Consider the following 14,922-nt stretch of genomic DNA (forward strand, 5'->3'; position numbering starts at 1 on the left):
GTCACCCAACCCACACTGCCTCAGCAAATCATGGTGTTGAGAAAAATCCCCATTCGTCAGATCTTTGCTGAGTCCTGGACCATACGTGTCCCTATTTAATGCTTGTCTGTGGGCCCGCTGCCACTGGCCCACAGAGGCTACTGGGCCATGCTGGAACAATCCTCTGGGCTGATGTGAGGAGAGGAGAGATAGTACAGGGCAAAGGAGGGGTCAGGATGCACTGGGAAGTTGCCTTGGGAAATTTCAGAGTCCAGAGTGCTAATCATTACACTATGGTGCCCTGGGAAATTTCAACTCTCCTGCAGGGTACGTGTATGTTCTACTCAAAAGAGGAGTAACCCAGATGGATGTCTCCGGCAGTGAGGCAAAAGGGATGTCTTGTTGGCACATTGAAATCAGTGAAGCATCGCTCCTCAGCTTCTGCCAGCCTGACTCCTTTTCTGCTCAGGCGGGAGGGGAGGCCCAAAGAAAGCCTTCAGCACCCTGAATCTTGGTGTCTCTTTAAGTCCCCATTGGGAGAGGAGAGAGGATCAAGCTCTTTGGTTTTCCCAGAGGCTGGTGTGCTCAGAGTTCTACCAGCTCTGGGCTACATTCTTCTTATTTTCTAATCTCTTGCTAGTGCCAAATCTGAGTTTCCTCTCGCCACGACCCATGGCTCAAGTTGGCCCCAGGGGCAGGTTTGTGGCCAGCGCAGCCTCTTCCTGGCATTGAGCTTGGCACTGACTGGTCATCCACCTCGGGAATCTTCCCTTCTCGGGAGCCAGCCGTTGGCAGTTGGCTTCCTCTCATTCTCTGCTGCTCACTGCCAAGAGTCTCCTGAACCCTGACAGCTTAGCTGATGGGGCTCTCAAGTCCGGGAAAGTGCTGGGTCACCCCTACGCCAGCAGGAGTCTGTGGCCAGGAGGTGGCCTCTCAAAGAACGGTTGCCAGGATTTCACGGCGGCCCCGAAGTGGGACGGAATCCTGATGATCTCAGTTCTCAGGACACCACTCTCTGGAACATAACCATATAACTCTGGGACTCCACTTCTGTGCAGATCATGGATGAGGCAGAGTAAGGATATCCCAGCCCTTCCTGCCTGGAGTCATGGCCTCAGCCTCGGTCTTCCTGCCCTCCAGATAGTGATGTAAACTTCCCTCATTAGATAATTATGGAAGAAGGAACGTGCCGAGAAGGAGAGAGTCGCTGGAGTCAGACGGGTTCCTTTACTCCTGGCTCTGTCCCATGCTAGCCATGTGACCTTGACTTTTGTGACGTCCATCTTATTATCCATAAGATATTAGTACCTCCTACCATGCAGGGCTGCTGTGCAGGTGGCACCAGATAACGTGCCAGAGTGCAAAGCACCAAGCAGTGGTAGCTTTTCATATCGTCGTAGCTTAAGATGCTGGAGAACCTTACTGTTCAAGGGGTAATCCTGGCATCAGCATGTGGGCATCCCCTGGGAGCTGGTTCGAAATGCAGACTCTTGGGCTGCAGCCCGAACCTCCTGATTCAGAATCTGCATGTTAGCAAGATCTCCGGGCGATTCACGTGCACCCGAAAGTTTGAGCAGCACTGCCCTGGAAGGCTTTAAGTGCAGTCCCCCGCATGGTCTTCAAAGTCACCTCCATTTCTGAGATTCGTTAGCCGTGAAGTCACTGCATACCGAACGCCACTGTGTCTTGCATCTGGGGAGGGAAAGAGTTCCTCCCTAAGAGGAGTACCTGAGCTCTGAACAGGGATGCAGAGAGACCTCCTAAGACCTGAGCGACCTGTCCCAGATGTCGGAATCACAGGGATCTGTCCAATTCGGGGGAACTTAACTATGGGTTGAGCGAGGATGAGAAAAACGATGCCAGGCTTCCTTGAGGTAGCTTCCCTGCCAGACAAAAGGGAAGTGCCATAAAATCTATCGCGAGGAGTGTGGGGGAGGATTTAAAGAAGGAAAGCCTTTTCTCCGAGTGGAGGAGACCTAAAATGGCCCTCGTAGAGAACTTGAGGTAGCCCTTGAAGGGCAGGAAGAATGTGACAAGAGTGGGGCAGGGTGGGCATTGTGGGTGGGGATGCCTCGGGAACAAAGACACGGAGAAGGGAAAGGCCAAAGGGATGGGACATAGGACCCCCTTTACTGGGGTACAGGGAAGTGATGGGGCCACGGGACGCCTGTAGGAGGCAGGGTCCTGGAAATGACCCTGGAAAGGTGGGTTGGAGGAAGTGTCCTAAGTCCTCCCAGGGCAGAGGAGGACAAAATAGAGGCTGAGGTCAGAATTCTAGCTGGTTACCACTACCCACCTTCTCCTGTGCTTTTCTACTCCCCTCCTGCCTTTGAGAGCAAACCTAAACCAGGCACACACCAGGCAGGTCCCTGCGCGAGGTAGACTCCTTCTCCCTGGGCAGAGGTGGACACAGCCAACTTAGGGGCAACTCCCTGCCTCTATGTCCCCCACCAAGCGTGTCCTCCGGGCGTCGATCCTGGGGCAGCTGACCGCAAGGCTGAAAAGGCATCGGGTGGGCTCATGGAGCCGGTGTTCTGTGGAGACTCAATTACCCCCTTACCTGCGGTTTTTCTGACTTAGTTTTTTCTGTGTCAGGCCTCAGTTTCCTCAAGCAAGCCAGAGCATTGAAGATTCAGAAGGCCCTTTGTTCTCTGAATGCCCCCGAGTGTTCTCAGAGTGACCTGTTCTCCTGCCCACGCTCTACATGCTCTATATGCGTAAAGACCCTCGGGATATGGGCCTGATGCTGGAGGGAGGTGATTTTATTTCCTGAGGTTAACAGCAGATGGTTCAGGGTTCGTACCTGAAGGCCCTTCCACCAGCGATGCATAAATGTGCAATCGGGCTCACGGGGGCCAGAGCTCATCAAGTATTCATTCCTTGAATAGGATGGATGTCAGACTCCTGTTATCATCATCATGCTTTCCAATGAATCCTGTGTCTTTTACCCTGGGAGAGTAATTCTGGGGGAGCATAATGGTTTTCTGGTTTTTTTTTTTTTTTCACTAAGAGCACTTGAACGCAGATGCCCAAACCCTGAATCCATTCAACTGAAATGGATGGGGCCGATGGGATGGACACCAGCTGCGCCCTGATTGAATCGCGCGACAGGTTTGACAGAAACTTATGTTTGTGCAGATGAAGGCAAGGGGCCCTCAGCCCGTGGCCCCTCTGGCTACTTCGGGGCTCAGGCAGAATCCTGCTGCTGTCCTTGGTATCTTTCCTCCCTCACCACCCACATCCAAGTGCGTTACCATTCCGTTCCGTTCCGGTCTCCTGACCTTGCTCACTACTTGCTTAATCCAGCATCCTGGTCCATGACTCCCTCCCTTTGCATTTAGACAACTCTCAAAGACATCCCCCCCCACCCCCGAATGGAGTTTCATGCTTGTCCCCCACGTCCTGTCCTCTGCTGAGCCGCCAGAGTGATCAACCTTATTGTAACCGAATTTAACCTGATTTAATCCAATGGACCTAACCTAACCTGAAGCTTAGACCTCTTGTCACTCTTCGCTTTACAAAACCTCAAAGGCTCTCTGCTGGAACCAGAGTCCTAAATATTAACCCCGACACTTCAGAAAGGCACTTGTGAGTCATAAAAACACTGAGTTCAAAACTCTTAAGCGGCAATGTGTGTATACCCTTCCTTCCTTCCTCTGTCTCTCCGTTGACAGTGTGACCCAGGAACAGAGCAAACACGCGGCATTCAAGGCTTGCACCATCTGGCCCCCGCTTACTGCTGGAGCCCCACCTGTTCACTGCACTTCAGTCAGAATCAGGCTCCTTCCTCTTCTTCCCTCCCTAGGAGCTGGGCTCAGACTGTTCCTTCTGTCTGGAATGTTCTTCCCCTGTGGTCTTTATTAGACCAGCCTACTCATTGTTCAGCTCTCTGCTTGAATCTCCCTTCTTCAGGTTACTCTTCTTGGCCATCAAATGGAAATCCGACTTTCCGTCGTAGTTCCTAATTTCACCCTTAATATTTCCTTTCCGTACTCTTCAAAAAATTATTTTTAATTTGTGCGATGCCTTGCCTGATGCTGTCTGTGCTGCTAACCATGTGATGAGGCACCTTGTCTGGAGGTGTTTACCATGTGTCCCCCGTGGCTAACACGGTGCCTGGCACACAGTTGGTGTTCAGTGGATATAGTCAGTGAATGAGTGAATGAATGAATGGGTGAATGAATGAATTGAAACACTACACTGGAAGTCGGGAGACCTGTGTTGTTGCAGGTGAATGTATGGGAAAATTCCTTCCCCTCTCAGGTTGCATCTCTCTACCTGGAAACTTTTCTCGAAGATACCTTCTAGTCCTGGGGCGCCTGGGTGGCTCAGTCGGTTGAGCCTCCAACTTTGGCTTAGGTCATGATCTCACGGTTTGTGGGTTCGAGCCCCACGTCAGGTGTGGGGCTGTGCTGACAGCTCGGATCCTGGAGCCTGCTTCAGATTCTGCGTCTCCCTCTCTGCCCCTTTCCTGCTTGCACTCTGTCTCTCTCTCTCTTACTCTCTCTCTCTCTCAAAAAATAAGTAAACATTGGGGCGCCTGGGTGGCGCAGTCGGTTAAGCGTCCGACTTCAGCCAGGTCACGATCTCGCGGTCCGTGAGTTCGAGCCCCGCGTCAGGCTCTGGGCTGATGGCTCGGAGCCTGGAGCCTGTTTCCGATTCTGTGTCTCCCTCTCTCTCTGCCCCTCCCCCGTTCATGCTCTGTCTCTCTCTGTCCCAAAAATAAATAAAAAAAAAAAAAACGTTGAAAAAAAAAAAAAATAAGTAAACATTAAAAATTAAAAAAAAACAAAAACAAGGTACCTTCTAGTCCTGATGTTCTGGGACTCATGTATGTGCGTTGAAGCACAGGGTGACGGGTGGGAAGGTACTTCCCCGTGACCTGAGTCGTCTGCAGAGCTGTTCTCCACCCGCTCAGACCTCTGTGGGAATTGATACTTCTCCATTTTTTGTTTCGCAGTACTTTTTACGACTGCAATCATATGCTCTTAAATACAAAAGTACAATATAGTCATCACTTGGCTCCTTGCTTTTTAAACTTAATACAGCTTGGATCTCATTCTAGATCAATCTTCCCTCCCGCCCCCACCAGTGGCTGCCTAATAATCCATCCTATCATACCATAATTTATATAATCGGTATTAGGCCCACCGATTACTTTCTTTTTACTGACTTTTAATCTTTTAAATGTTTTACATTTACTTTATCTCTCCATAGATAGATAAATAGATATATGTAACATGTCACATATACATTTAACATCGTATGACACAAATATAACATCATATATATATATATGTTTTCTAAAAATACATATATAGGTTTTTTAAAGTTTACTTATTTATTTATTTTTTAATTTTTTAAAATGTTTTTATTTAGTTTTGAGACAGAAAGAGACAGCATGAGCAGGGGAGAGGCAGAGAGAGAGGGAGACACAGAATCTGAAGCAGGCTCCAGGCTCTGAGCTGTCAGCACAGAGCCTGACGTGGGGCTCAAACTCATGGACCGTGAGATCATGACCTGAGCCGAAGTCGGATGCTTAACCAACTGAGCCACCCAGGCACCCCAAAAGTTTACTTATTTATTTTGAGAGAGAGAAAGCATGAGTGAGCATGAGCAGAGGAGGGGCAGAGAGAGAGAGAGAGGGAGAGAGAGAATCCCAAGCAGGCTGTCAACACAGAGCCCAATGTGGGGATCGATCCCATGAACCGTGAGATCACAACCTGAGCTGAAATCAAGAGTTGGATGCTTAACCAACTGAGCCACCTAGGTGCCCCTATATATAGGGGTTTTTTTTTAAATATTTGGGAGTAATTTGAAGATATGATGGCCCCTCTATCCCTAAATACATAAGTAAGTAATTCCTAAAATCAAAAACATTCTCATATTCACGGTATGATTATCAAAACAGAAGATTAACATTGATGAAATACCGTTACCTAATCTACAGCTTTTATTTCAATGCATCACTAATGTCCTTCACAACAAAAGAAAAATGTTTTTCCTGGTCCAGGATCAGATGTTGTTAGCTTTATTTCTACATGTTTGAACACTTTGGTTGCTGTTTGTAACAACAGTTTCTCTACCTTTATGACCTCTGACGGGTTATATTTGTGCCTGTGAGGGCCATTGACTTCTGTGTGTTAATTATATGTCCTGCTGTCTTAGTGATTTATTTTATTGTTTGGCTTATTTTTAGTATTGACATTCCAGATTTTTATCATTGACACATATCATATGCATATCATATGCATATTGCCTCTCCTTTACCCCTGTGTCTCTAATTGATTTAGCTCATCTGACTGTATTGGCTTAATACCACTAGTATACTGTTGAATACTAATGGAGATAGAAGGCATCTAGCTTTGTTTCACTGTTAGAGAAAATGCTCTAGAGCTTTCCCATTAAGATACGGTCTTTAGGACCAAGGTCTGTAAATAGAAGATGGATGGATGGATGAATGGATGGATGGATAGATGGATAATTGGTTCAGATTAATTCATGTTAAAAATATCCCTCAATTCCTTAAATCAAGAATGGGTATTGAATGCCAAAGGCTTTTTCATCACTGATGGAGATATAATCTATGATTATTCTATTAGATCTACTAATATGGTGTATAATATTAATAGACTTCCTAACATTGACTTAATCTTGCATTCCTAGAATGAATCCCACCGGGTCATATATTATTTTCTTAATATTGGACTTTGTTTATGAATGTTTCATTTAGTATTTTTGTATCAATATTAATGAATGATAGTGGTGTATTGTTTTCTTTCTTGTGCTGTCTTTATGTTTCGTATCACCATTATTAAAGCAAGTATCGCTGGGTTTGTTAAGGAATTGGGAACTTTCTTTCCCTTTGAATGCTTTGGAACAATGCTCTGGAACAGCATTAGGACTATCCAGTCTTTGAAAATTTGAAATAATTATCTTATAAAACCATCAGGGCCTAGTGCTTTTGAGGGTAACTTATTAGTAACTTTTTCTACAAGATATGTATTTTTTCCTATTTATTTTTGAAATTTTGGTATTTGTTATTATGTTTTGTTTGTCTGTTTTGTTTGTTTTGGGTTGTTTTTTTTTTCCTAATAGTTACCATTCAATGCTCCTTAGTCCCATGTGTTTAAATTTAATCTTTTTCATCTGGTTTATCTGTTTTTTGTTGTGGTTGATATTCTTTTCTTTTAAATTTTTTAAACATTTATTCATTCTTGAGAGACAGAACATGAGTGGGGGAGAGGCAGAGAGAGACAGAGGGAGACACAGAATCGGAAGCAGGCTCCAGGTTCTGAGCTGTCAGCACAGACCCTGTCGCGGGCTCCAACCCACAAACCACGAGATCATGACCTGAGCCGAAGTCGGACACTTAACCGACTGAGCCACTCAGGCACCCCTTTTTTGTTGATATTCTTTAACTTAGGCCTTTGGCCTATACAACAATGAGTACATATATTCTGCTGTCTTCTCCCAATTTTAGTTGGTTTATTTCTACTTTGTCACATATAGCACCTGTACATTTGTCATGAACCCTCTTACCTACCTGTGTTTTAACCTTTTAGATTTCTCTCAGTCTCTCTCTTTCTCAATCTCTCTCTCTTTCTCTCCCCCATCTCTGCTCATCATTATTTTTCCTCTGAGGTTTGCCCAGTCATCTCTTGGTTGGATGAAATTCATATCCCAATAGATTGCCTGAGAAGGGCTCATGAATACAGAATCCCCTAAGTTCTCGTTCCTTGAAATTTGTTCCGTAGCCATGATGCTTAAAGAAAAGTTTGACCAGTTGTAAAATTCTAGGTTTATACTTTCTCTCCTCGCGTTTTTGAAAACACTGTTGCATTGTGGCCTTTGCATGCTATTGTATGCTATTTTTTGAGAAGTCTGATGACAGTCTGATTCTTCTGATTTTGTAAGTTATTTGCTCTTTTTGCTTAAAAGCCTTGAGCTTTCCGTTAGTTTTACTATGACATCACAGATGATCATTCTGAGTACGTCACCCAGTGCCTTTTGGCTGTTCGGAATGTACCATCAGATCTTCTTTTGGTTTAAAGAAAGGCTTACATAATTGTGTTTTTATATAATAGTTTTCTTACCCAGTTTTGTCTTTCTTCTTAAGGTACCCTAATTATAGGTATGCTGTGTTTTTTGTTTTTGTTTTTGCTTTTTCTGTCTTCCAGTGTATTCACTTTCTAATTCTTATTGCTTTCTTTGGTTTATTTCACTGTCATGGCTGCAATTTTTGCCTTTCCTCAATGCCTTTCATATGTTTTATTGTGACCCTGTTCTCTTTTAGGCATCTTGTGCTTTAGTCTTTCTTTTTTCTTTTTTCTTCCATTTCTTTCCGGATTTCAGTAAATCCTCTTTAATTTTTTTTTGCTGTGTATTTTTAATTTTTGAATTTCTCTTTCAAAGAATTCTTTATAACTACAAGTGTGTATTTAAGGCTGTTTAATTCATTCCAGAATGTTGTGTTCAGTGCCTTCTCCTTTGTACTTACTTTCATGTACGGCTGGAAGAAAATTATCATCAGTAGAGGTGTTTGGATTCTCATTTGTTTTTTTAAAGATTTGTATGTATTTATTCATATTTCTTCTATCCCATTTTTTTTGATGTGGGGCAGTGTAGAAGATTCCTATTTTAAAGGTAGCCTTTTCCATTAATGTAGAAAGTACAATTTTTCTAATCAGCTTCATTATTGAGAGTTTTTTTAAGTTTATTTATTTATTTTGAGTGAGAGAGAGAGAGGCAGAGAGAGAGGGGGAGAGAGAATCCCAGACAGGCTGCACACTGCCAACATAGAGCCTGATGTAGGGCTCAAACCCATGAACTCTGAGATCATGACTTGAGCTGAAACCAAGAGTTGGAGGCTTAACCAACTGAGCCACCCAGGTGCCCCTATTATTGAGAGTTTTACCCTTTGTTTTACAGGATCCCATTCCCCATCCCTGTGCTTCTTTTCTCCTTTGCCAGCCAGTCTCCAAAGAGCCTCTCTCTCTCCCTTTTGACCTTCTTCTTGTCCAGAAACAATGCTATAGAGGACTGCCATGTTGATTAGTGTGTAGTTAGTACTCTGACCTATCAGGACACTTTTCCGTGTTTTTATTCTCAGGATGAACCTTTCTATTCCAACAGTAGTTTTAGATTGTTCTTAGGCCTGCCACAATCTCCCCTCTTCTCTCTTCCACACGTTTTATTCCAGACTATTCTTGTTCACCATACAGCTTAGAGCAGGAGTGGAAAGAGAACTTTCTGAGATTTGTTATATATATATATATGTGTGTGTATATATATATATATATATATATATATATATATATGTGTGTGTGTGTATTTTATTAAAAATAATTTAATATCTGGGCATTTTCTGTTTTCTGGCTATGCTGAGCACACAGCTAGAAATAACAGAACTGGAGTTAAGGCCAGGGATGTGTGATTATAAAGCTTTTAGTTGCATCAGACAACAGAGATGGACAAGGTTCATGGAATATACAGGTGTATAGAGAGAGCTACACGTGTGAATCAGTGTGTTACTTCAGCCACAGTGCACGGCCCCTTGTGTAATACAGTAGTCACTTCCTACTTTTGCTGCTGACTATGGAAACCCCTAACTGGTGATTATTAATTCCAACTAATTGCGTATAGGACTAAATATTATGTCACTGACAACTATGGAAGTATGTCATCACCCCGTCCTCATTTTACTAGAGTGATAGATGTAGGAGGACAGGAATCAGAGCAACTTCTTTGGGAATGCTGGGCCACATGGAAGGTTCTACCAGATGGTGATGGATCTCTCAGGCAAAAAACTAGCCTAAACTCCCCTGGCAGAGGTCCCTGATGCAAAATGAATCTCCAGATCTAAGGACTTCTCTTAGTCTCCATTCTTCTTGTTTTGCCTTTTCTCCAGAATTTCCTACTATGGACTTACCTCTCTTACTTGAAAATCATCTCTCATGATGGTAGACTACAGTTTCTTTTGAACGTGCCTTCTTTGCCTCCTTTTCTGTGTATAGTTTCTGTTCCATCACCCCATTGGCCTGAACATTTTCCAAGCTCTGTGCTAACCCTCTATTCTCTTTCTTAAAACTTTCCCTTAGAGGATGTACTTACATGCACAACTCCTCACAACACTTGTAGCCAAATGTCCCAAAGCCCATCTCTCTTGCCCTTCTTGCCTTTTGGATGAACTTCACTGATGAAAGCCTCTTCGCAGAGAAGTGGCCCTAGAAGTGGGAATGGTAGAGACCTGCCTGCATTTTGTGCCATCACCCCAAACTCAGCACGTCCTATGGCAAACCTGCCGCTTGCCTGCAAAACGGACTCTATTTTTGGTGAAAATTCATTGACATGATGTTCTTTTAGCTGCCCAGACCGAGAGCCGGAGCATCACTTTTGCTCGATTCTTTTGATACGTACTCCTGCTTCTTCCATCCTTGTTCTGTTGGTTCATCCTCAGCCCATCTTTTGAATCTTTCATATTTGTCTATTTCCCCAGTAAGACTTCTGTCAGCTCCTTCCCAATTTAATAGCTGCCTAACTGGACTCTCTGCCTGTCACTCTGTGTGTGCCCTGCACCTTCCCACAGTCCATTGCCAGATTAATCCTTCTTCAATATCATTTTCAGTAAACCAGACTCCTGCTCAGAGTGGCTGAGAGTCCTAGAGTGGCTCCCATTTCCTGCATTTCTTCTATTCACCTAGGCATTCCGTGTCCTCCACCTTCCCAGTCATTCTGATTGTCCTTCTACTCAGTTCAGCCCTGTTATGAGTAGCCTGCTGGTATACTCAATCTTTCACTGAATGTACAGTGTTTATTTTGCCTCCATGAAACCTAAAATGTTTGGTTTCCCACCTTTCTGCTTACTTTAAATCCTACTCTTACTTTATCACTGCATATATGTCTGGCTTTCTTCCATGAACTTCAGCTTCCAAGAGTTTTACCCCCATCCAAGTCCAGACCTATAGAGGACTGTTTTATTTTTTAGGTTTATTTATTTTGTGAGAGAAAGAGAGGAGGGTAGGGGCAGAAAAAAAAGAGAGGGAGAGAGAGAATCCCAAGGAGGCTTCATGCTGTCAGCACAGAACCAATGTGGGCTTCAACTCACGAACCATGATATTGAGATCTGGAGCTAAAGTCGGACACTTACCTGACAGAGCCACCCAGGCGGAGGGCTGTTCTTAGTCATTCTAGAGATCTATAAACTAAAAATCCATGCTTCTCCCCAAGCACACTGATATGGTGGACTATGGACAGCGAATCTACAATGAACACTGCACTCAGAAGGATGAAGAAAGGGGGCACTTTATAGGCATTGGTCCTTAGCAATTTTGAAACCTGTCTGAGCAGACATTGTGAGGGTCCCTGATATGGGTTGGGGAATGTCCTTTGATTAAGCTGCAGTTCTTTTTTTTTTTTTTTTTTTTGTTATTTATTTATTTTGCAAGAGGGAGAGAGAATCTCAAACAGACTCCACACTGTCAGCACCAAGCCCATGAACTGCAAGATCATGACCTGAGCCGAAATCAAGAGCCTGATGTTTAACCAACTGAGCCGCCCAGGTGCCCTTGATTAGGCTGCAATTCTGCTTTCTGGAGGGGCTTCCTTGTTCAGCATTTGCCATGGCTTATGGCCGAGCCCTCTGCAAGTTCCTCATTTTCCATGATCTTCCTTGGCCATGTCTGAAATATGTCCTCCTTGGAAACCCCACAGCCTTCTCCACCCACCCGCTTGCCCTAGAGAGTCAGAGGCCTAGGGATTCTCTCATGTCCTGAAGAGTGTCAGGCTCCCTGTTCCTTTGGCAGCTCAACTCCATTAAAACAGGAGGTTTCTTACCTGTTTGATCCTGGTCACCTCCATGTGCCCATCAACACCCAAAGTTCTTGAAATGCAAACCTCAGAACTGCTGTTTTCTGTGCTTTCTGGCCCCAGACCCCTTTCCCTCACCTCTTGGGAGGTATTCTGTGCCTTTCAGACTTTGTGAGAGAACACAGCTTTACATTCTTTACTGAGTCACCTTGTCCGATTCAAACACTGTCCTTCTCAGCTCATGCGGGAGGGGAAGAGGTGCAGAGAAAATGGCACCCCAGCTCTTAAGTGCTCCACTCCGATGTGGTACATGTGGCTTCCCCTCGTTTGTCATATGGTTGTGCCAAACTTTGGGAGAGCAAAGATATATTATTCTTGCACCAGGACAGAAGGAAAGCCCGGTCTGCTAGTGAATAGGATGGGCTGTGTCACTTCCGGGTGGAACCTGTAGGCTGCAACTCTCAGGCGCTGAGTCCCCCGTAAAGGAGCCAGCAGTGATGCCAATGGAAAGATGCCAAGAGGTGCAGATTCTATCCTTGGGGTCAGGGTCACAGAAGTACCTGGAGTGCTGGTAACTTGTGGAGAGAATTGTAATGCTCTGCCTGGAACCCCCTGGAGGGGCTGCCTCCCAGCCTCCTATCCTTGACCTTGGTTGGAACCCTGAAGCAGCTCCCTTGTGGATGGAGAGGGGGTGTTGCAAGAGAACCTATCCCATGCAGCTTGGGGTCCCAGAGAGGGAGTGCCCCGAGAGACCACGCTTCTTGGGGGTCATGCTAACCCAAGTAAGACTTCTACCTAAAATTCACATTCACAGGAATCTCTCGGTTTGTTAGAGAACAATCACTCCCAAGACCCCGATTTCACCAGAGAAAGTTCAGAAGCCATCACGGAACAAGATGGGGTCCGGGCAAGTCTCTGCACCCCTTTCCCTCTTCCTACGGGCACAGTTACTTCCCAGGAACCACTACAGTGTGCAAAGTGCCGAGAATCTGATTGTATCATCTTGCAACTGGCAGGTTCAGGGAGCTCCTTCTGGAACTTTCTTAGGGGAGCCCAACGAAAACTGCCAGCCCTGGTAGTGACGAGATAGATTCTCAGGAGAGAGGTCAGAGACTCCGCCACCTCCCGTCCACGCTGTGTGGGTCTGGAAGTGCCTGGGCACAGTGGGCTTGCGTGAGTCAACGCTGGCCTTGGGATGGGTGTGGGCGAGGAGTGGCTGCGACAGGTGCTGGGGCTCAGCCAGGCTCTTCTCCTTTTTGACTAATTGGTTTCTCTTTTGTTTTATGGAACTTGACAGCACTGGTTTGTGGCTTTTCGTGGTTGACTACCCCCGTAGTACCTAATTACAGAGGAGATTTTTAAAAGCAACAATGAACACATTTTCTAAATATGTTCTCAGTCCGCTCCCTCCCTGGGTAATTGGACGCAGAGAGGAAGGAGGGCTGGGTGGTATTCCCAGAGGCCTCTTGTCAATCAGTCCCGGGCAGGTGCCACCAGGGCCACTCAGGAGCACAGTCACCTGGAAACCCGGAGGCAGGGACAGCAGGAAGGGTGCCCAAGGCCCTGAGGCCACGCCCCAGGCATGTGAAACTCTCAACACCTGCTTTCTTCATGAGCACCAAGGCACCCCTCGAGAGCTAGGTGGGAAATTATACACTTCAGCCAAAGAAGCGAGGTGTTCTGTCAGAAGAAAAAGAAAAATCTCGAGCAGCTTCTAGGGAGATCAAAGCCAGACTCAATGAAAAAGCTCCTGGCACAGGTGATCCTGAGACTTTTTTCTTTGTTCTTTTGGATGAAAAGAGTCGTCGTGCTAGGGGCAGCAAACCTGTAATTCACTCACTTACTCAACCACCCATTTGTTCATTTGCTCATTCTGTGCATTTGACCCTGTGCCAGACCGTGGAAGCGTCTGTCGCTGAGAACCTGCCTGGGCAACCTGCCAGGGGATGTGGAGCGGGGTTCTGATCCACCCCCTCCCCTCAAAAACCAGAATGAGGATGGAGACAGTCCAGGGACCTTGTGCCTCTGTGTCCTAGCGCCCCGCCGGCTCAGATTCCATGCTGCCTCTAGCTCCTTCTTAGTGGAGGAAGAGGAAAGAAAATGCCTCTGCTTAACTCCCATGACTCTTTCCCTACGTTTGGCTGGCCACCTCCTACTGCCCTGTCACTGCTTAGAAAGGCCTGGAACTCTCTATCAATTACAAGCTGCAGGCCAGACGCCAAAGGAGGTCAGTGTGAGGCATGAATCACAGATGCCCCTCAACTGGAGAGATGTTCTCATAACAGCCACAGGATGCTCAAGGGCACACAGTAATGGCCTGTCACACACACACACACGCATGTGCGTGCACGCGTGCACACACACACACACACGAGCACAGGGAGATGCAAACTCTTGGCCCCTCGCCTATCCTTTCTGGAGAATCACATGGAAATTGTGAGTCATTTTACAGCTCAAGAATGACCTCACCTCTGGGTTTCTTATCTCCATCTGTTCTTGCGGCAATCACACGGGGCTGTGCGGCCCTCCCTCGAAATCCTCGTGCCACATGATACCCCCCCTTCTCCGTGTGGAACCGCCCTTCTTCCAGAAGCATCGGTCTCCCTCCCCAGCTCTCTGCGCAGAGCAGTCTTACCCACATCCCTCCATCATGGGTCCTCTGTCCAACTGGACCCGCACAGTAGTACAGTGGCTCTCAACACCAGCTGTTTGTCGCACTCATCAAAACTTAAAAGTGTAGGCAGATTGAAGGCTTCTTTCTAGACGTCCTGAATCACAATCAATAGAGGCGTAAATCTGTCCTTTTGATAAGCTTCCAAGGTGATTCCAATGTGCCGCTGTGATCGGGGCCTCTCAGAGTCGAAGTGCATTTGAATCACCCGGGGATGTTGTCAGAATGCAGATTCTGAGCCAGTAGACTCGGGGTGAGCCCGTGACGCGGCATTTCTGACAGGTGCCCGGGGTTGGTTGGTCCCGGTCCGGGGACAAACTGTAGGTAACAGAGCTATAGGGTTAGGGTTCTCAACACCGGCTGCACATCGGATTCATCTGGGGAGCTTTTAAATATCCTGAACCCCAGCCAACGAATCTATAGTTTGTGGCGCTGGGACCCACACATCAGGAATTTCTAAATCT

This window comes from Panthera leo, chromosome E1 (assembly GCF_018350215.1).
Source record: "Panthera leo isolate Ple1 chromosome E1, P.leo_Ple1_pat1.1, whole genome shotgun sequence".
NCBI lineage: Eukaryota > Metazoa > Chordata > Mammalia > Carnivora > Felidae > Panthera > Panthera leo.